The 23,613-nt window shown below is 43.7% G+C and overlaps 1 protein-coding gene and 1 pseudogene across 16 annotated transcripts in view; both read left to right on the top strand.

The window, feature by feature from the left end:
* Nucleotides 1-23,613, top strand: part of Erc2 (ELKS/RAB6-interacting/CAST family member 2) — a 906,926-nt gene that overhangs the window by 96,420 nt on the left and 786,893 nt on the right. The window lies entirely within an intron of this gene.
* LOC128107799 (aconitate hydratase, mitochondrial-like) lies at nucleotides 9,167-10,954 on the top strand (annotated as a pseudogene).

The raw sequence follows: 23,613 nt of genomic DNA, 5'->3' as shown, positions 1-23,613 counted from the left end.
GTCTCTCAACTGATACTCCTGTAAGATTCAGCATTTCCTCCTTGTATTTCTTCCAGTGATAAACCTGTAAGCTTGTCAAGAACAGGAACCATGCCTGTCTTGTCCCCTGCCGTGTCTACAAGGCCTGTATTGTGGTATAAAAGTGATAGCCAATATATATTTTTAGAAGGAGTGTGTAAAGCCGTAGACTGAACAAAAGATTCTTCTTCTCTGCTATCTAGTGCCAGCTTTCCTTCCTGCTGGCTCTCCTGAACTTGCCCCAGTTGCCCAACCCCTGCTAAGGTCCCTTGATGTTAGAACCAGTATTTGACTCTCCTTACACTCAGACCTTCTGACCTTTGTTTTGGAAGCTCCTTTGGCTCAGAGATCCGGGTCTCTGGATACTATTTCTATTCACCTACCTCTCCCTCCTTCCCACGTAGTCCTTGCCTCTCATCACATGAAGAGAAGATTGCGATCGCTTTCCTAGAGGGAGTGATCCGGAGGAAAGGTTAAATCCTATGTCAATCTCTGTTGTTATGAAAAAAATGTGACCTAGTAACCTTGGGAGCTTGCTGGGGCTCCTTTCTTGATACAAGCCTCAAGGAAGAGTGTGCAGGGATGGCTGCTCTTACCCATCCCAGATGTGAAGGTGACCTTCCTGGACATCGAATAAATGTTTTGTTATATTTAACCCTCTCATACGCAATCTCAGTATTGTTGCATTGAAACTGAGGGTGCCCGCCATTAAAGAGAAGAGACCCGAGGCTAGGCACTTTGGAAGTGTGAGAATATGAATTTTCCTCATTGTGTTGAGAGTTGTGACCTTGGCTCTGCTGTTGTCGTTTTTAGTATTGTCATCCCTGATTCAATTTTTAAACAGTATTTATTCACTTGTGTGTGAATGAGCATATGTGAGCAGGCATACATGTCATGGTGCATGTGTGGAGGCCAAAGGACAACTTTGGGGGTTAGTTCTCTCCTAGTCCCCGGGGAGTGAACTCACGTTATCAGCCTTTGAGGCAAACACCTTTATCTGGCCAGTCCTGATAGGTCCGTACAGTTCGTCTTGCCTCCTGCCCCACAGAAGATCTTTCTAGTTAGGTATCTAACAGCAGGGTCCTACGAACAGCGATTGAAGTCTCACTGCCTCACCTACTGGTTCATGATACTTGTCTCTGAGCCCCGGTTCTCCCCGCTGTCCAGTAGAAGTAGGGACAGGACCGACCCGAAGGCTGAGAGGAGACTAAATGAATGGACACCCACACGGTGCTGACTAGTTTTATGGCAGTTGACACAGGCTGGAGTCAGGTGGGAAGAGAGAGACCTTCACTGAGAAAATGCCACCATCAGATAGCCTGTGGGCAAGCCTAAGGGACATTTTCTCGATTAATGGTTGATGTGGGAGGGCCCGTCCATAGGGGTGGTGCCATCCCTGGGCTGGTGGTCCTGGATGCTATAAGAAACCAGGTTGAGGGAGCCATGGGGAACAAGCCAATAAGCAGCCTTCCTTCGTGGCCTTTGCTTGAGCCTCTGCCTCCAAGTTCCTGCCTTGGGTTCCTGCCTTGACTTCCCTCCTAGCCAGAAGCTGTAAGAGGAAGCAAACACTTTCCTTCTTAAGGTGCTGTTCATCCTGGTGTTTTATTACAGTAGTAATAGAGAATAACTAATACACACTTTCCGTGTGGCCTGGCATAAAGCAAGCATGGGATGAGTGCTTCCCACATGTCTTATCTGCATGGAGGAAGGAACATGTAAAATGTGGACTTAATTGAGGATGAGATTATGAAAAAAAAAAAAAAAAGGAACTTGTAGACCAGGGTAAGCAAACCAGAAGCCAAAGACCAAGTTACAAGTTAGGCCTACCTCCTGTCCCCCCCCGCCCCCCCCCCCCCCCCCCCCCCCCCCCCGCACCCCCCCCCCCATAGCCAGTACAAAAGAATGGATTTTTACATTTTTTTAAATGTTTAGGAAAAAAAATCAGAAGAACAATATTTCATAGTATATGGAAATTACATGAAATACAAATGTCCTTGTCCACAAATAAAGCTCATAAAATAATTTAAAACAATGAATAAACAAACCTTTAAACGTTTACACTGCAGCCACTCCTGTTCAGTCTGTCTTCTGTAGCTGGATTGGTGCATCTGTGGCAATTGACCGGGACTGGCAAAGACTGATGCCTGTTATGTGTTTAAACAGTAAGTTCTCACTTTGGACTAGTGGGTTGCTAGATTTTAGGCCCAGACTCTGAAGGGGATGAGACTGGGCGACAGAGGAAGCCAGAGCTCTCTAGTTAATATCCTGCTTCTTCTTTTTTTAAATTTCAATTATAATTTTTTTTTTTTTTTTTTGGTTTTTCGAGACAGGGTTTCTCTGTGTAGCTTTGCGCCTTTCCTGGGACTCACTTGGTAGCCCAGGCTGGCCTCGAACTCACAGAGATCCGCCTGCCTCTGCCTCCCGAGTGCTGGAATTAAAGGCGTGCGCCACCACCGCCCGGCTCAATTATAATTTTTTATTTTTATGAGTATTTTGCCAGCATGTGTGTGTGTGTGTGTGTGTGTGTGTGTGTGCACCTGTGTTCCTGGTGCCTGAGAAAGCCAGAACAAGGTACCAGGTCTCCTGGAACTAGAGTTACAGCTGCCCGTGAGCTGCCTTGTGGGCGCTGGGACTCAAATCTTGGTCCTCTGGAAGAGCTGCTAGTGCTCTTAACCACTGAGCCAGCTCTCCAGCCCCTGATGCTTCTTAAGTAGGCTTTTGTAATATGTTAATGCCCAGATTATGAATATCCTATATTCAAATTTAAGAAATGATACATTCCAACACTGAGGAAATTAAATAAATTTATGGACATGGACATTTTGTATTTCATGGGATTTCCATGTCCCATGGAAATTATTTGAAATATTTCTTTGTTAGTTGATAAAAATTGACTATGTATTCAAGCTGCAAGTTACTAAACCTAGTTCTTAAAAAGACCTTTAAATATTAATTTGATTTCTAGATATTTTCACTAATTTTAGCCTGACTTTCATGTATTTTATGGGATCATTGACTAAAATGTAATAGTTAAGTATTAGGCTATAAAATGCTGTTGAAATGCTGGCTTGATATGAAAATAGACTATTATATGAAATTGCTGCTTATTTTAAATCATTTGGGAGACAATTGCTAGTGCCAGGTTAATTTAAAAACTACAGTTAATTGAGACACCAAGAAGGATTTATGTCCTGTATTTATCAAAGTACAAAGCATGGCTCTAACTGGAACTGACAATATTGATAATGAACTGAGCAGACATTAGGATTTAATTTTCAGTTTCTGAGTAATGGTGAATAATTGCGGTTCTTCATCTTAAGCTGTCATGCTTGAGCTGGTAACGTGTGTGGTCAGTCAAGTAAGGATTGTATGTAGAATTCTGGACGTAGTCTGACAGATAATGTTGGTCCCTAGGTCCTGTTCTGCTATGGGATCTTTCCCCAGATTTCTTAGCTTCAGTTTCCTGGTCTGTTGTGAATATTAAATGAGGGAAGATGTGAAGAACTTAGTAGTTGTGTTTGGAATTAGTGTGAGGTTATTAGTGTTCAGTGGTGCATTGTTATGATGTTATTAGTTAGGCTTAGCAAGATGATTTCATATCACCAATGTTAATTAATGTAATTGAGATGTACTAACTTTAGTGGGGGTGTGAGCGTATTATGGGCTCTACCCATAATTTTGGAGTCATGGTGTAGCCTGTAATTTACATAGTTCTTAGAATTTGAAAGCATGGAACATATCTTACCACAGAACTCTTCAGCTCATTTTCTGGGAGAGGCAACTCTCTTACCCACTCAAGGCATTGTATTCCTTTGTCTCTCATTTGGGGCATCTTGTTGAAGCCCCTTTGGACATACAAATTCTCCTGGCAGAGGCTCATGGATTGTGTAAGAGACCCAAGAACTTGAATTTTCTTAGCTTTGGTTTCCTCTTCTACACCATGGATTTGCTAATAGTATTTGCATCATCAGGCTGTTGTGAGAATTAATGGAAAAATACATGTGAAGGGCTTGACAGTTGTGTCTGGAATTGGTGTAAACTTATTCCTGGGGCATAGAGAGAGGTTCTTCGTACCTCCTCAGCTTTCTCAAGACATGGCATACACAGAAAAGTTCACTTTTTGTATGTTAGTCTGGGGTGAACTGATGAGTGTCCCTTGGCTGGACATGCCTGGCTGGACTGTGGTATTGGGATCAATGACTTCTTTATACACTGGTGACCCATTTGTCCTTCTCCCATGGCTTATCAGGTGGTCAGCTTCTGGTTTGAGTAGAGCCTTGGTGCAGCAGTGGAATGAGAAGTGATCCAAGAACAGCAGATATGTCTGTGCGGGAAGAGGGAATTTATTGATGCAGGCAACTGAAACCCAGCCTCGGGAGGTAGCCCAACAGGCGAGACTGTGCTATCTTCCTGAGTGTGGGCTTCTTCATCTGGCCATTGGAACTTTTAGACTTTTGTACATGGCCCTCCTACATGTGTGTCTATTTATGTGTATATGTGTGTTACATGTAGTGTGGAAATAAACGACGGCTTACCAAATGAGAACAGAGGTTATATTTATTCAGAGCTCCCTTTAACAAGAGAGACAGCCACCGTCCTGTGTCTGACAGAGACTGCCAGGGCCTGGTGTAGAGTGAGAAAGCTTCCTAGTGACAGAAGGGGAGTGTTGTCCCTTGACTCCATGGAGGAAGCTGCAGAGCTAACTGAAGATGAAACCCATCTTGTAATTGGTTTGGGGCAGATATTTGGCTTTCTTTGGTTGGTCCTAAGTTGGAAGTACAGATAAAAAAAAAAATTAGGGAAAAATTGGCAGTTACTAACCAAATCCCGACTCTTGTAGCTGGTTGCACAGGGGTCTTAGGCCAGGGTTCTGTCGACACCACCCCATTGTGTATTTGCGCATGCGCTCCTCTCTTTTATCATTCAGCAAAGGCTAGATATCCATGCCTTTACCTCCCAGACCTTAGCTCCTTTGTCTCCAGAATCAACTGTATCATAAGGTCTTCTTGACCTTTTTATTATTGTGTTACCATGGAGTCATTTAATGGGAGAGTAGATGTGCAGACCCTGGGTGGAACCTAATGACTGAAATCATGACCTTAGTGCCAAAAATGGGAATAATTAATAGTCCTTGTAAGTAACTTCAGAACCAGAAACATCAATTGCTTAGCTGAGGCCAAAAGAACAAATTTCACAGGTCATGAGGATGAACTAGAGAGCCAAGACTTTCTGTAAGACCGTGTTTAAGTTTATTCTTTCCCACAGGCAGGGAACGATAAAACTGCCACTGTGGCCAGCCAGGAGGAAACGGAAAGCAGTGTACTTGTCCACCTGTGCTGAGGGCTTGAGACTGGCCTGGCGCCGTTCAAAGGTGGAGAGAGTCGTTAGTAACCCTGCCAGAGTCAGCGGTAGGTCTCTTAAGGACAGTTCTGTTGGCAAGAGTATCGTCCCTGGTCGTCACCCAGCTAATCAAGGATGCTTTCCTTTTGGAGCTCACATTCAGTCACAACACTTCATAGAACATGTCTCTCTGTGCCTTGGAATATCATTCCTAAAATGCATGGAATGTCAGTCTGAGGTCAACAGGATCAGGCTTCTTGGCCACAAAAGCCTGGTCACCCACACTCCTAAGTGACTCCTTACTATACGCCTGTAAGTAAGCCCATTGAATTCATTATTTTACCAAGCTAGACTTGGGTGGAATCATTGCTTTGGTTTTCATTGATGCCCTCTCTGAGGTGAGTAGATGTTTGTTCAAATTGCTCCAGTAAAAGTTCATGCAGTATTCTTGCTGGCCTGATACTTGGTATGTAGCCCAGTTTCCTCAAACTCATAGCAATTCTCCTGCTTCAAACTCCCAAGTGCTGGGATTACAGGTATGCGTTGGTACACCCAGTTTAGAGGCTGTTTAAGTTGTGGGAAGAGAGCTATATATGGTATCAGAGTCTCTTGGAATATTTTACTATGTGTGTTTATAGCAGTAGACTGTAGTATTTGAGATGAGATCCTTGACCCATGGGCCTTCCCAGTAACCATTCTTAGGAGGATAGCTGGTGTGTAAACTGTATGGCTGTAAGGGCTTGTGGGAATGTCTTTGGATGAGGTGAAAGCCCACTACTAACTTAATACCTTTTTTCTTATTGTTAAAAGTTGTTTTCCATGGCTCATTGGGTAAAGGTGCATGCCACCAAGCTTGATGACCTATGTTCACTTCCCGAGATCCACATGGAGGGAGAAAACTGGCTCTTACAAGTTGTCCTCTGACCACCACCTCCATGCCATGGCATATGCATGTGTGCCCTCATGCTTGCAGGAGCATGTATGTGCATGCACACACACACACACACACACACACACACACACACACACAAAATGTAGTAACATTTTTAAGATGCATGAAAGAGTTGTTTTCTAGTCTATGCTAGAAATATCTTAAAGTTTCACTCTTTTCCATTTATATGATTAATTATGGTCTAATCTACATTTATTGGAGATGTTTGAGTATGGATTTTAGAATGCTTTATTTTACTTTTAGGATTTTCGCTTTTTACTCTCATATTTATTATGGAAAGACAGACCTCATAGGTACTTTCGTGGAATAGAACTGTTGATGGAATTTACATTCCATCTAACATGTGTTTAAGTTGGTGAAGTATGGTAACCCAGGTCACATGTACTCAAAATAACTCTAAATTCTTCTAGAAATAGAAGTCTTGTCTGGATTTAAGGAATCCTTAATTATAGCTTTGTGCTAAACTAAAGTCTAAGGTTTAAATTCTATAGTTTTCAGAATATCTGGCTCATGGATGGTGTCCTGGTTAGTTAGGTTTGTTTGTTTGTTTGTTTTTTGTTAACTTGACACAAGCTAGGGTTATTTGAAAAAGATCAATTGAGAAAATGCCCCCACCAGATTGGCCTGTGGGAAAGCCTGTAGGACATTTTCCTGATTAATAATTGATGTGGGAGGACTCAGCCCACAGTGTGTGCTGCCACCCCTGGGCAGGTGGTCCTGGATGGTCTAAGACAGCAGGCTGAGCAAGCCATAGAAAGCAATCCAGGAAGCAGGGCTTCTCTGTGGCCTCTGCATCCTTCCCCCATGTTGATACCTTCGGTTCCTACCCTGACCTCTCCTAGTGATGGACTTAAGAGCTGGAAGGGTGAAAGAAACCACTTTCCTCCACTTGCTTTTGGTCACGGTGTTTTGGTCACAGCAATAGAAACCCTAAGACAGATGGGATGGAGCTTTGGATAGCAGCTGCCATTTTTGAGGTGTAGATGGGAAGTCGAGGGGGTTTGCTCAAGGAAAAGAGGATGGACAGAAGTACACAAGGGCGAGACTGGAGGATCAGGGAGCCAGAAGGAGGGATACAGGGAGCAACAGCAGGAAAAGGGAGAGGAGGATTTCCTGGAGAAATCAGTTTATGTTAAGATCCTCAAATTGTTCTTTAGATTGGGCCAAGTCATTTTTTAGGAAAGTGCTTTTAAATCAGAATTTTGTTTGGAGGTCTCTCCATGTGAATAAAATTGGGTCTGAGAAATGGTATTCCTCCCCTTGGCCCCACCAACGTGTGTCACAAATAAACAGTTATTTCCTAGAGTTCTACTGAAGATGGCCTTGGTGGACTTCGGTGGGCTAGGCACGTGAATCAGGGCTATAAAGGAAGGGTGCAGCAGAAGTAGTGTTTCCCTTTTTTTCTTTCTTCTAGAGGAAGAGAAGAGTTAGACTTGAGTTACCTGTGTGTCATGGCGGCGTTTGGTTGAAAGTGATGTTTGTGCATTCTGTGTCCTGTGTCTAAACCTCCAAACCTTTGGCTGGCCTCTGCAAGCACCAGTCTGACAGGCTGTGGCCCTCCTACAGGAAAACCAGAAGAATTGCCCTCTCTGGACTGAAGCCAGTATCTCAGGGTAAACGTATAAGATGGAAGGAAGAGAACATTATTCTTTTTTTATGGTCCACATAAAGTTTCCCCATGTGAGCGCTAATTTGGTAAGAACCACAAAACTTCCAGACTGTGCTTCTAGATTAAATAACTTTGAATCAACACAGGGTCCATGCCCTGTGGTTCTCTTTATGGGAAGCAACACTTTGAGACAGCACAACTCGGGACAAAAGCGAACAGAAGCATGCAAAGGAATGGGCTAGTTTCTCCAAAAAAAATGGGGACCAATAGCAAAGCCCAATCCTAGGAAATGAAGAATACACAGCCAGGAACCCAATATGAGTAGAATTCACCCACACACTATTTTACCATATCACTGCAGATTTGACACTCTGTGAACAGCAAGGCACAAGGGACTCCTTTGGGTACCACATACAGTTTAAGGCTTGAGTCCATGGCAACAGACAGTGCAGACCAAATCTCTGGGGACCAAGAAATTTCTGGGTCAGCTGAAAGGAAACAAAGACTACCCAAAGGAAAACAAGCAGATGGTGTTTATCCAGGATGTGCTGCAGCAAGAGCTCCTACCATCATCTCCAGCGTTTGGCAGAGACTCAAGAGCAGGCAGAGCAGGGGGAAAGCTGTACGTGTAAGAAGGTTTCAGGTCCATGTTCTGATTGGTGGTCAGTGTCATGAAGAAGGAGGTGAGCTCACTAGAAGTGAGGCGTCTAACATGACTGGTCTGGGGGAGAATAGAATATTTATTTGGAAGCAGAAGTAATAATAAGGAAGTGGGCAGTCACTGACCAAATCCTGACTCCCCTGAGCAGTTACGGCAGAGGTTGTGGCTTGGCTTCCCAGGCTAGATGCTGTGGAGATAGTGGCCTGGAGATGTTGGTTTTAGTCCCTGAATAAGTATCGGTGAAAGCCTACCTCATTGGGGGTTTTCACATACCATGGATTAACCCGCTAACAAATGCTGTGTTTTGATTTTAGATTTTATCCACTAAAAACGTAAATGTTTATCCACTGTCAATGACTAGATCATTAATATTTTCAGCTGTACAGATCAAATAGCCTGATTTGCAACTGCATAAAAATAGACATAGGTATATGCAAATAGATAGGAGTATCTGTGTTCCAATAGAACTTTATTATTAACCCTGGAATTTGAGTTAAATCATTTTCATGTCATGAAATATTCTTTTTTTTTCTTAACCATTAAAAATATTAAAATCATTGTGACTTCATCTTTGTCAGTTCACAAAATGGCACCCTATAGCCTACTGGTATCTGGCTGCAGAGGGCCCTGGGTGTTTGGCAGTACTATGTGGCCTCTGTCCTGTGCCAGTGGGCCAAGGTGGCCATGAGCCTCTCTGAGCCCAATGAGTACCTCCGTTGCGATGTGCTAGAGAAGAACATCAACATTGTCCACACAGGGTTGAACCAGCCTCTGACTCTCTTGAAGATCATGTCTGGACACCTGGATGACCCAGCCAACCAGGAGATTGAGCAAGGAAGGACATGCCTTCATCTATGGCCTGACCAGGTGGCCATTCAGGATACAACAGTCCAGATTGTTATGCTACAGTTCATTAGCAGTGGGCTGCCCGAGGTAGCCATGTCATCAGACATCCACTGTGATTATCTGATTGAGGCCCAGCTTGGGGGTGAGAAAGACCTGCACCAGGCCAAAGACATAAACCAAGAAGTGTATCATTTCCTGGCAATTGCAGGTACCAAGTATGGCGTGGGCTCCTGAAGGCCTGGATCTAGAATAATTCACCAGATCACTCTAGAAAACTATGTATACCCTGGATTTCTTCTGATTGGCACTGACTCCCACACCCTCAGTGGTGGTGGCCTGGGAGGCATCTGTATTGGAGTAAGAGGATACTGATACTATGACTATCATGGCTGGGATCCCCTGGGAGCTGAAGTGTCCCAAGGTGATTGGTGTGAAGCTGATGGACTCCATTTCTGCTTGGACCTCACCCCAAAGATGTGGTCCTGAAAGTGGCAGACATCCTCATGGTGAAAGGTGGCACAGGTACTATTGTGGAATACCACGGCCTGGTGTTGACTTCATCTCCTGTAGTGGCATAGCAGCAATCTGCAATCAGGGTGCAGAAATTGGGGCCACCACATCAGTGTTCCCATACAACCTCAGGAAGTAGAAGCACCCGAGCAAAACAGACTAAACAGACAGACATTGCCAATCTAGCTGAAAAACTCAAAGATACTTAGTGTCTGACCCTGGCTGCCAGTATGACCAAGTGATTGAAATTAACCACAGTGAGCTGAAGCCATATGTCAATGGGCCCTTCACCCCTGACTTGGCTTACCCAGTGGCAGAAGTGGGCATTGTGGCAGAGAAGGAAGGCTGGCCTCTGTGAGATCGGAGTGGGTTTGATTGGCAGCTGTACCAATTTAGGTTCTGGGGACTTGAGATGGTCAGCGGCTGTGGGCAGCAGGCACTGGCCCACGGACTCACGTGAAGTTCCAGTTCACCATCACACCAGGCCTTGAACAGATCCACACCAGGCCTTGAACAGATCCACACCAGGCCTTGAACAGATCCACACCAGGCCTTGAACAGATCCACACCAGGCTTTGAACAGATCCACACCACCATTGAAAAGATGGCTAGTCGCAGCTTCTGAGGGATGGGGGTGGTATTGTTTTGGCCAACGCTGGTGGCCCTTACATCTGCCAGTGGGACAAAAAAGACATTAATAAGGGGGAGAAGAATACAGTCGTCACCTCCTACGATAGGAACTTCACAGGCTGCAATGATGTGAATTCCGAGACCCATGCCTTTGTCACATCCCCAGAGATTGTCCCAGTCCTGGCCATTGTGGGAACTCTTAAAATCCAACCTAGAAACCAACTTCTTGACAGACAAGGATGGCAAGAAGTTCAAGCTGGAGGCTCCAGATGCAGATGAGCTTCCTAGATTGGACTTTGACCCAGGGCAGGACATCTACCAGTAAACCCCCTAGCCCCCACCCGAGGACAGCAGTGGGCAGTGGGTGAGCATGAGGAGGAAGAAATAGGTCCTAAGAGGCAGTTTATGAGTGCAGGAATCCCAGCGGTCTTCCTCCAGAGTCTCGGCTGCATCATTAGTCTCATTCGGGTCATTAAAGCCCAGCCCCGTAAGAGCCCAGACTGCAGAGGCTGACCAGTGAGGAAGCGGCAGCCAGTGCCCACCTCCCTGTACTAATTCTGGCTACAAAGGCAACATCATAAAGCTCGTTATGAAAATTTGGGGAAAACTGGAAAAGCTTAGAGAGGAGAGCAGATGCATGTCTTGCCATGCATGCATGCTCATCTCCCTTAGCAGTTGGGTGCCTGCATTCCCTGTCTTTATTTCACCAGGATTTTATGTATATGTTGCCCATATTTTTTAAACACTTTTACGGAGTTATAATTTACATGTAATACAACTCAGCTATTCAAATCGTGCAGCTTAATGGGTTTTGCCGTACACCATTCATTTTTATAAATTTGTTATTTAAAAATCTTAACTGTGCTATTTAACAGTGTTATTCATATAATTATAATGATATAATTATAATTATATAAGATTTGCCACCAGTTTTCTAGTTTTTAATCACTCCATGGAAAATTTATAGCCTTTTAGTAGTAAGTTCCTATTCTTTTCTCCCCCTTCAGGCCCTGGTAACTGCGAATCTACTTTTTTTTTTTTTGCTGTGGGTTTGAACGTCCCAGGTATTTCCTATGAGTAGAATCGTACAGTCCTTTTTCTACTTTCTGCAGCCTTTGTGCTTAGCTTGAGATGTGAACACTGTTTTCTAGTCATTGTCTTCGTTTACTGTTCTGAGGCTGTTTCCGGGTAGACAGAGGCCAGAGAGTGGAGGTGGGCCAACTTTTATCAGTCATACAAAAGCATTTAGGTTTTTTTTGTGTGTGTGTGTGTGTGTAGGCCACAAGAGTAGTAAACTTTTTTCCCTCCTTCCTTCTATCCTCCTCCCTCCCTCCCTCCCTCCTTCTCTTCCTCCCTCTGTCCTCCCCCTCCCTCCCTCTCTCCTTCTCTCTGTCCTCCCCTCTCCCTCCTTCTCTCTGTCTTCCCCCTCCCTCCCTCCCTCCCTTCTTCCCTCCCTCCCTCTCTTCCTTCCATTCCTTCTCTACCTCCTCCCTCTTTTCCACTTCTCAAACCCTTGCTTCTTCCGCTTTCTTCCCTCCCTCAGTTTTATCTTTTCTTTCCCCATTTCCTTCTCCTCTTTCCTCTCCAGGAGGAGCTGTAGTGTTCAGTGTGGATGGTGACTTGTGGGGAACTTTCCCAAGTCCCGTGATGGTGGGAAGACATCTTCTTCTCCATACAGGTGGATGTGTGATATCCATGGAGTCTTGGGGAGAGTTGTTGAGTCTGAGTCATGATTTGCAGCCCATCATGGGAGTAATTCTTAGGACAACAAGAAAAGAATGCTCTTCTTGCAGGGGCCTAATTGTTCCCTGGTTGTACTTTGGCTTCCATGGCCCTCATATGTTATTTGTGAAGCATCTTTTTATGGAAAGCTCACAAAATTCGCCCTATGAACATAACCTCCATTTTGATAGAGACAGACACATTATTTACTACATAGGCTGGCTTGACTGCTACTGTCTGCTCTCAGTGATGGCTCTCTTCTTTTTGTTTTAAGCATAAGACATTTAAAAGTACAATTATTGTGTGTGTATGTGTGTGAATATATTGGGAGTTGGTTATCTATTTCCACCATGGGAGTCCCAGAATGAAACTCAGGTCATTAGCCTTGATGGCAAATACCTTTGCCTGCTCAGCCATTTTGCAAGCGCTACTTTTTTTAAAGTTCCTTTTATTTACATTTACGTTTTATTTATATTTACAGTTGTGTGTATTTACCACCATGAGCATGTATAGGTTAGAGAACAACTTGTGGGAGTCTTGGCGGCCTGACATCTGGCCAGCTCCACCTTGTACTTCCTAATGTCCTTCTCTCTATCCCATGGTCTGATGTCCTCAACTGCCAATCAGACTTACTATGTTTGCTTTTAATTTTTTGGTTATTGTCATTTTCTTGAGCGTTGACCATCTCCATTTGGATTCAGTTGGTCTCTGTTGGCGACCTTCCCTTTCGAAGCTTTCTCCTATTTTTCTTACTGGTTCAGATAGCATACCAGTGTTCAGTTTTGTGTCCTAGATGTTCATGATTCTAAGCTGCTGTTTTGCATGTGAGTGATTTTTTGTCTTGTTGGAACTCTTTCAAGCAGGCTTCATTTTTCCTTTCACGTGTTTCAGGTCAGAGCTGCTATCTTTGTCTGCCTGGACTTCCCCACCCCACCTATAAGCCTTCAGATCATCTGGTGGACCGTCTTACTTATCTTTCTTTTCTAGTCTGTCCTGGGGCAGCAGCTGCCTCCACAGTCCTTTAAAGCCCACAGTTTGCCTACAGCATCCCCCGCATGCTCCATAGCACGGTTGAAGAGACTTTTCCTGGTCAGCTCCTTGTTCTCTGTAGTTCTACTCTAGTTCCCTCATGGCTCAGCTCTCTCCTGCCCACCTTCCCACCTCCGCTCAGGAGGATCTTTCCTGTTCTCATGTTGCCATTTGCCCACTTCCCTCTTTCTTGCCCACCTCATTCTTCTGCGCTCAGCTCTTCCATTGCCTCTTCAGTGACCTGCTTTCTCTTTCTCCTTCCTCCGTGGTGCTTTCAAACCACTTTTATTTCAGCCTTGGAGAACACAGTTTCCCATCTTATCACTGTGACTCTGTCTTCCTTTCCCATTAAATGATATGCTCCTTGAGAGATGAACCAACCCTACTCTTTATTTATAAGACCCCCACATCTGTTACAGAGCTTAGAGATGGCAGGGGTTATTAAAAAGACTTTTGTCGCCATGAGGGTAGGGTTCAAATCTAGACTTACTACTTACCAGCTGTTTGGGTTTGAAGAGGTCATTTTTTCTGTACTTCCTGGTTCCTGATCTGTGAGGTGGAAGTAAGAATATGTGCCTTGCCTATTGGTAACAGGTATTTAGAACACTGAACAGCTAATAGAGTTTCTTCTGCAGAGCAGTGGTGTACAGTGTTTATGATCAGGTGGTTCTGGTGTCTGATTATTTTCCCTGAAATCCTAGTTTCCTAAGTATTTTTCTTAATTTTGCTTCTTCCTCTGGTCTCTTTTTCTGAACTGTATATTCTTGGCATAGTAGGAAGGTTTGATGTAGGAGGGTGACAAGAAGTAGGAAAAGGAGAAAGGAACTTGAGAAGCTGCCTTCATTGGGCAGCAGAGCTCTAATTTTAACTCAGCAGTTGTTCTGTGATAGACTCCCCAGTCTGGCTCCATACTCCAGTTATGGTGATGATATGGTGGAGTTTTAGCAAATAAACCAGATTTTGCACATGTGCACACTTTGACAAATTTCATGCACCTGTGTTGAAGTAAATTTCTACCAAATAAGTTATCCACTTGTCAAAATGTCACTTTAGACCATTAATTGTTTCCAGTCATTTTATTGTTTAGCTTTTCTGCTAAGCTCTCCATTCAGAACCAAATGTTCTTCAGATCACCTTACGGGTAACAGGTGAGCATTAACAACAAGAGTGCTAATCATGGCTTAGGGTACAGAGTCCCTGTGAGCAGCCCTACAGAATGTTATTTCATTTTACTTTTTATAATAAACGCAGGGAGCAAGCACCATTCTTCCATAGTAGTCAAGGAGAGCAAGGCTTGGAGAGGGTGGAGACTTGGCCACATCCGTGTACTGAGTCAGAAAGTTGACAGGTGAAACAGAGTCTGACCTGAAGCCTCATAGTCTAGGCTGCTAGGATAAAGTGTGTCTTTGGATGTAGTTGTCCTTTGAAAACCAAGCTACACATGACCAACTTGGTAATAATTATGTGATAGTTGTGGTATGTAACTACACTGAACATGCAAGCCAGATTAAAATAATGCTTTTGTTCTATTCAGTCCCTCATGCCAAGAAAGTAACATTGTAGGCAATTGCAGTATAATTGTGTGACAGTGCCTCTCTTACCTCATGGTAATAATTATTTAGAATCTTTACACAAAGTACAACACCAGGCCAGAGCCCAGTTACTCCCTTGTGTTTAGTATTAGACTATGTTGGAGGATAGAGAAGGATGAGAGACAGTAGTGGGTGAATCACTTTAGAGATATGGTTTCCTTCAGTCAAGAACCCACGCCACAGTCAGGTTTGTTCTCGGATTCTAGAGAGGGACTTGAGGATCAGTGAGGCTTAAGTTCACTCCATTGTCACTAAATGCTAGGCACCAAACCTCACACCCAGGATGCCAGCTTGGGGAGAACAGTATCTATTGATGTCGTGATCGACTGCCCCCTTTCTGTGCAGTCTACAGTAGAAGGCGCCTTTATCCATTTATTTGAGAAAATTGGGGCAAAAGTAGTAGGGGAGAGGAAGCTTGTAAATGGTGTAGTTCTGTTTGGCAGGTTGATATCTCTATATAAAATCAGCTATACATGCACAGGGTCATAAATGGATGTCGGTCTGGGAAGTGATTTCCTTGATGCTTGCAGTATTTATTTAGATTTTTAAAATATTACCTTGTGTTATGATGCAGTGATTGTTCATTCCACAGAATATAATGTCTCATCAGAGTTTAACATGATGATAATGAAATTAGACCTTCAGAAGTGACTGTGGTCTTTACATGGCTGAAATAGTTTTTCTGCCTGTGTAAAGCAATGGCTGACTGCTCAGTGTATATGCAGGTCCACCTGTGAGACCTGCATTTGCAGGCCAGAGGCTGCAATGGCTCCATCAGTATCTTCTGTGGACACACATGAGTGGCAAGGGATCCAGAACACCATTTCAGATGTTAATATTGAACACTGTGGAGTAAAGTTTTGGGGTGTCTAGAAAGCAGAGTCTAGCTCCTAACAGACCCCCAAAAGGCTGCTGCTACTGTGGATGCACATAAAGCTATATGGGCTGACCAGGAGAGCATTTCTAGATCTTTAGAGCCCTCTGATTTTCATACAAAAACATGGACATTAACTTTTTTTTTTTAAATCAGCTGATTATGTACTGTGTTCTTTCTCCTTCCATGATGCTGATTCTTTTTTTGTTTGTTTGTTTATTATGTATACAGTGTCCTGCCTGCATGTATGCCTGCAGGCCAGAAGAGGGCACCAGATCTCATTATAGATGGTTGTGAGCCACCATGTGGTTGCTGGGAATTGAACTCAGGACCTCTGGAAGAACAGCCAGTGTTCTTAACCTCTGAGCCATCTCTCCAGCCTGGACATTAACTTTTAAAGTGCCGAGTTATGGAAGGTAGAGGTGAGAGGTTGTAACAGAGAATGCAAGGCCTGTAAAAGATACATTTACTCTTCGATGATTTATCGAAGAGTTTGTTGACCTCTTCTTTAAATATCAGTATGGGTTTGAGCTCTCCTGTTTATTATCTGTGTTATCGAGCAAGTTACTTTTCATTTCTGGGGTTCAGTTTTCTCATTCTTAAAGTAAAGGTAATCATATTTGCCTAGCATAGAGAAATTAAATCAAGCCAGGCATGGTGGTACAGACCTATAATTCCAGTTATTTGGGAGGCCGAGGCAGGAGAATCACAAGGCCCATTTAGGCTAAAAAGTGAGTTTAGAATAGCCTGGAGACTCAGTGAGACCTTAATCTCAAAGTGTAAAAAGTGAGGAGAGGGCTGGGATATAGGACTTGCAATGTGTGAGCCTTACCCTTGATTCCTAGCATTACAAAAGCAAACAAGCCTAAACCAGATCAATGACATAAAATGTGGAGTGTTGTGTTAGGAACATCGGAAGAGCTCAATAAACAGCCATCCCGATACCCACTGTCTAAAGAGTAATATGGCACCAAGGAGGAAACGGAGCTTGGCTTTTCTCTCTATAAAATAACTGAGGTCTGGTCTCAGGGGTCAGGTGTGAGTCAGTGGATGAAGGATATAAGCAGATGCCAACCACACACATATCAGTTCAAACTCTAAACCAAGCCTAGCCAAAGACTCAGTCTAGCCAGATCAGCTCACTGTGAAAGCAGGCTCGTGCTCGGATGGACTTTACTGTAGGCCATTTATGTCATTCCTAGGCCCATACCTGTATTGCTGTTTTAGATGTTTTCATGTTAGCCTAGAAAATTATATTGGAGAAATTAGATCTCATGTTTCCAAAACAATGTTGAGTGAATTCTCAATGTGACTGATAGTGATTTGGGGTTTCCCTCCTGCTTTGATTCTCTAAAGCCCTCATTAGAAGTAATTCAGGGCAGCTATTGTATTTCACAACCAGTTTTGATTTGATGAGTTGAGGGGCACGAACCAGCAGGAGCTAATGGCCTCAGTTGGGCTGTGCAGCTGTCTGATTCACTGGGCTTCTGTGGATAGCCTTCTTAATTGGGAACAATCAAGGTGCTCCTGAGGAGTTTCTGAGACCATGTGGTTCTGTCCAGTCTGATTAATCCACTCCCGGTGGTAAGTTCTGTCTGGAGCAGACAGAACAATTCAGTCTTCTCACAAGTAGGGGTGGGGCCCAAAGGCTTTAAGTTATTTTGGGATTCAGTGGATTTGTTTTTGTTTGTCTGTGAGAGAAAGAGGAGCCAGACTGTACCCTGAGATTGGGTGATGGAGGAGTCGAAGTACACAACTTGACATTTTCCTACTTGGCACAGGATTCTTTGGAATGCTAGACCATTTGACACATTATTTAGAAAATAGATTTAAAATTTTGTACATAGAAAATGAAATGATAGGTCCATTCCCTTCCTAGAACTATAACATGCCCTCATCTTAATATGCTCACAACTCCTACTTTTGCTAATAAATGGTCAAAGGTTTCTTTGTTCAGCAGATGCATCAGACTGTCTTTAGAACAGCGTTCTTTTCCCTCACAGTGCTGTGTGATTTTAAAAGAAGAATCGGTTTTGTTTGCCATCCATTTGCATGTCCTTGTCTTTTGTACATTTCAGGATGAACAGCTAACATAAGAAAATAAACACCCTCCAGCCCTTGGCATTTGATGTTGCAGCTCTGTTTTTCATTTGTTCCGTTTTTGCTTATTGTTTCTTTTACACGATTCTTCTAAAACAGAGATCTGTTTCATAATGCGGAGATTCAAGCACCAAGAACCGCTGGAGAGGGCTGTGGTAAGCAGCTCTCACTTTGGAGAGAGGATATGAAACTGTTGAACAAAGAGCTCTTTCTGTTGAAGGGATGGTTAGGGTGGTACTCTGCAGCTAAGCCTGGACTTGAACTTGCAGAACTCCTGCCTCAGCCTCTCAAGTTCTGGAGTTACAGGTGGGACTGACCCACTAGGCCCAGCTCGGATAAATAGCTCCTATAGAAGAAGGAAATCCTACTCTGTATTTGTCATGATTTTTAATACACTGAGTATCTCTCAGATGTTCCCAATGCTTGAAATTTAGGTGCTTGTTGAGAAAATGACAAGGCTACCATGAGAGCCCTGCTCTGGTAGTTGATCTTGGAGGGCTAGGACTGATTCAGATGAAATGCGTGGAGAATTTACAGTGCTCTGCGACACTGCAGCTCAACACTGTTGACATTTTGTTTTGGGAGGATATGCTCTGAGCATGGAGAGAAGTACAGTCGCATCCTTGGTCTGTCCTCATTAAATGATAGTTGCATATCATCCCCAGCTGTGACAAACAAAAATGTCTTTAGATTTTGTCATATGAACTCCAAGTGGGCAGAACTGTCCCTGATTGAGAACTGCTGATGTACTCTATATATGAGGAGAATGTGGCAGGGATTACTGGTCCCAGGGAAGGAGCCATTCAGGTGAGTCATAAGACTTTGCAGATGGTTACTAATCCTCATTGTCTACGGGGAGAAGACAGGGTTCCATGTGTGTGCACTGTTTATGCACACATCGGCAGATAGTAGCATGTGAAAAGGCTACAGATTTGTTTGAAAGTGTTCTTGAATTCAAAGACGTTTTATGGGGTTGCAGAGATGGCTCAGTGGTTAAGAACACTTACTGCTCTTACAGAGGACCAAGTTTGGTTCTCAGCACCCACACAGCAATTCACAGTCATCTGTAACTCCAGGTTCAGGGAATCTGATTCCTCTTCTGGCCTCTGCAGGCTTGTGCATGATTGTGGTACATCAAGCAAACAAGCAAACACACGCACACACGCACGCACGAGCACGCCTCAAATATTAAAGTATCTTTTGACTAGTTGGTATTTTCTCACTTACAAGATTCTAAAAATGTGAAGGGTGATGATGTCATAAGTGTCTGGTCAGGTTTTAAGTACTGGGGCTACCTGGTACTTGCCATTTATTTCTTACCCAACTTTGGGAACTATTTAGCTTCATTTTGTCTTGGTTTTATCATCTTCAAAATAGAAATAGATTTTCCATTTAAGTTAGTATTATTGTAAGAATTAAATGTGAAATTGCATTATTGCCATTATAGTGAGTAATATATAGTAAATATTTAATAAATGGCAGTCTTTATTATTTCTATTGGAGGTACACATTTTTTGTCCTTAAATTCCAGAACAATTTCAATAAACTTTAAGTGCTAGAATGCTGCATTGGAGGGAGATGGGGAGACTCTCTGGGAAAGTTTAAGGAAAGGATGAGTTAAGATAATGTAGGGTCATAAGGTAGACCAAGAGGGATGCATGGATTGTAGATCTGTATTTGATTAGGCTATAGGGCCATAGCCAATAAAGAAATGGGTCCAGTGGATTCTAAGTCTTAGAAATTAAATGAACATGATAATAGTGGACCTACCTATTCCCCCACAATGATCCCTATTTTCTAGATTTGTGGCTTTTTTGGGTGAGAGCAGAATCTGTGACTTGCTTGTAATCTGTAGAATACAGCAAAAATAATGGTATGTATGTTGGTTACATAGGATTGGAGTGCCCAGTTTTCAAGGAGACCGTTTCTTACTTTAAAGATGAAAGCTGCTATGTTTTTGGATGCCCAAGGAGACAGCTTCCTGATCAGGAACTTAAAAGCACCAGTCATAAGCAGGCAAGAAACTGAGGCTGCCAGTCTGCAGTGTTCGTGAACTAAATGCCACTAATGGTCATCTGAGCTAGGAAATAAAGCCTCCCCCAGTCTGGTGAGGCCAGTTCAGTCAGCGTGGACTCTTAAGCATATAAACAATGAGACATTAAGCATGTATTTAAAATTGTTACATTTTATTTATTTTTTTAATGTGTCTGGGTATTTTGCCTTCATGTATGTCTGTGTATCTTTTTTCCTCTTCATAACTCTTTTCCAAATTGGTTTTCAATTCCAACTGATCTCACTTGACTTGGTTCTGCCCTTTTTATTCTTCCCATACCTGCTTTAGTGTAGGCTTTAATATTTCTAGCCTGGACAATTTCAGTGGTCTCTATACCTATCCCTCTCCTCTAGTCAAACCCTCCCTACTCTGTTATCCACATTGCACCACTATTATTATTATTATTTTGTTTTTTTGAGACAGAGTTTCTCTTTGTAGCTCTGGCTGTCCTGGAACTCCCTCTGTAGACCAGGCTGGCTTTGAACTCACAGAGATCCACCTACCTCTGCCTTCCAAGTTCGGGAACTAATGTACCACTACCGCCTGGCCACATTTTTATTTTTAAATGTGAACTGGACTTGGAATCCCCCTCATAATAAACCTTGAATGGCTTCCCTTTAGGACAAAAATACAAAGATTTCATTCTGGCATGTCCTGCCTCCACCTCTCCCTCTAGTCATCTTCCTCTTCAGGAATCATAGGTCCCCTCAAGAAGCCTTCCTCAGCCCTGCTCCCAGCTGAGCACTCAGAGTTCCTGAGACGTATTTCATTATGAGTAGTGTTGATTGGCTTAGTGCTTATCTGTAATCTTCCAGTGGCTTGTGACCTTCGTCAGATGGATATCATGTCTGGTTCCCCACAGTGTCTCTGGCTTCTACTGACAGCTATAGTAGAGGTTTGGTAAACATTCGTTGCATGCATGTATGCATGAATGCATGTGTGAATGAATGGATACACATGCCAGGGCTACATCCATCTGAGCACTTGTTCTCCAGGCAACCTGCGATCTCCTCTAACACATCTCCCCAGAATAGCTCTCCTGCCTTCCTGGGTGTGAGCTTCCTTCCTGTTCACACCTGCCACCTCAAGTGTGAGTCTGCAGAATCTGGAGGAGCTCATGTGTTGAGCGGCCTTATTTTCTCGGATGTTTCCTTCCAATGGTTCCCTTCCTGCGTCACTGTTATGGGTGAACTTTCCAGGACTGTAGTCTATAAGTGTAATTTTCTTAGAGCTGTTCCTCTAGCTGACCTTTAAAATCATTTTTTGTTTTTTAGGTTTACTTATTTTATGTGCACTCCATGCATGCCTGATGCCCATGCCCTTAAAGGTCAGAAGAGCGCACTGGATCCCCTAGAACTAAAGTTAGGGGATGGTTGTGAACCTTTATGTGGCTCCTGGGAGCAGAACCTGAATCCTCTGCAAGATCATTAAGTGCCCTTGGCTGCTGAGCCATCTCTCCAGCCTGCTCTATGCTGCACTTACTGTAAGCGAAGAGAAACGGCAGTATGCATTGTTTTGTATCCTCTGGAGTTCTGTTGTTTTTTTTTCCTCCTGTGTTCTGGTAATTGTTTTGACAAGGGCAGTGATTTGGTCTGTCAAAATAACCCCTGATTTTATCTTACACCAAGAAATATTTTTTTCTTATTGTTTTGAATGAATGCTTGAAAGAGCTTCCTCCACGTGTTGAATAGGCCATGTTGGTCTGCTGATGCTACTATGACAAAATACTGTGTGTGGACTTAGTGCTTAGAGCACAGGCATAGTTTACCATAGCTCTGGGGTCTGGAGAGACTGGACCAGAGTGCTGGCAGATTCAGTGTCTCATGGGACCTTCTCTCCTCGTTAGTGTTTTGTTAGCTCGACACAAACTAGGATCATCTGGACAGAGGGAACTTCAAGTGGAAAAAATGCCTCCGTCAGATTGGCCTGTAAACGTACTATGGCCAGTGCCGCTCCTGAGCAGGTGGTCCTGGGTTGTATAAGCAATCGAGCTGAGTGAGTCGGGAGGAAGCGGCCAGTGAGATGCCTTCCCCCATGTCCCTGTTTCACTCCTTGACTCCAGGTTCCTGTCTTGAGTTCCTGCCTTGGCTTCCTTTAGTCATGGACTGTGGTCAGGATGTGGAAGCCAGAGAAACCGTTCCCTCCCCAGGTTGGTTTGGGTTAGGGTGTTTGTCACAGCAATAGAGAGTAAATTCGGATGTCTTCCTGCATCGTAGAGGACTACTTTCTTACTGTGCCCAGAGTTAAATGGAAGGAGAGAAGGAGCACACACTGGCTCTTTAGTTAACATCTGGTCGTTCTCCAGCCAGTGTCTCTTCCACATGCAGGACATTAATCTTGGCATGGCAGCTCCACTGTTGTCCATCCAACCCTAATTAACTCCAAGGACACCACCTCCATCTGCCATCACCCTGGGAGTTAGAGCTTCAGCACAGGACTGATGAGGGACCACAGAATTCAGTTCCTGACACGGGGATGGCAATGGCTACAGTCGGTGCTTGGTGGAAAGAAAAAAGCATCCATGCAATTCCACAGAGAGCCGGGACCACGAGCTGAGATTTTGTGCTACTCATTGCCTTCACAGAGCAATGATGGATTCAGAGCGCAGAGTGTCTTGATAAAGTGTCATTCACTTTCTCTCTCTTTTTTTTCCCCCTACTTCTTTCTCTCCTTCCCAGGGCAGGTTTGGAGTTAAGTCATCCTGGAATACAGCTCTGATTGTGTCCCTTCCTTTGGGCTTGAATTTTGTAAGCTTTTGTAGCCTTTCCTGAAAAACCGATTAACGCCCATCCATCTCACAGGGTTGCTGAGAAGGTCAATAAGACAAAACAGGAAAGCTTTGCGGTGGAGCTGCATGCCCACACCCACCACGACCACCAGCTCTTCCTCGAAAATCATGAGACTCACTGTATGTGTGCAGCAGCGGCGGGCTCTTCCCATTGGTTCCTTCTTTCACTGTGCAGCCTGCTTCTGGCCTTACTGTTTTACTCGATTCCTGTATTTTCTGGCTTTTCAAGAATTAGCACCACCACAGAACATTCTGGAAAAGGAGCTCAGCCATGATGTGGCTGTGTCTCACAGCAGGCAGCTCTCAGTTACTGGGGCTGTTGGACATGAAACATGTTTGTTCTGATGCTAATAAAGTGTAGCTGGGAGATGCAGCCAAGCTTTAAAAAGGCCCAGTTTTTTTAGTTCATATCTGGTAATTATAGGGCTGATATATCTTGCTCTAGCAGCCTGGGTAATTGCACAAGGGGGGTAGGATAGGGTAGGGCAGGTGGGTGTGTGCTCAAATGATCTACTCACTCAGATGGTGCCTTCCCTGTTTCTGAACCTTAGGTGTTGGTAAGATGAGCAGAGGGTAATTTGCTTCCACCCCAGGCCCTAATTTCATTGTCACCATTTTGGTGAGTGTGTCCCAGGCCTACTCTATTTATGCCAGTTAGAACTCCAGAACAAACTGTTCTGTAAATATTTCTTTAAGAACTAATGCAGCACCACCACTTTATTCAAAAATAAACTTTAAAAGCTTTGCCTTGGAGAGCTGTTTCCTTCAGTTATTTTTTTTTTAAAGTTGAACCCCAGAGTTTCTGAGAGTTTAAATCGAGTAATATCTCATGTTAGTCATTCTTTCCTCCATCTTTTCCTCCTCTTTCCTGTTATTTGGATGGTAGCTT

Source organism: Peromyscus californicus, unplaced genomic scaffold (assembly GCF_007827085.1).
Source record: "Peromyscus californicus insignis strain IS unplaced genomic scaffold, ASM782708v3 Scaffold_12__1_contigs__length_115047231, whole genome shotgun sequence".
NCBI lineage: Eukaryota > Metazoa > Chordata > Mammalia > Rodentia > Cricetidae > Peromyscus > Peromyscus californicus.
Note: the sequence above shows the minus strand (reverse complement) of the source record. Positions and strands in the feature narration are given on the sequence as shown.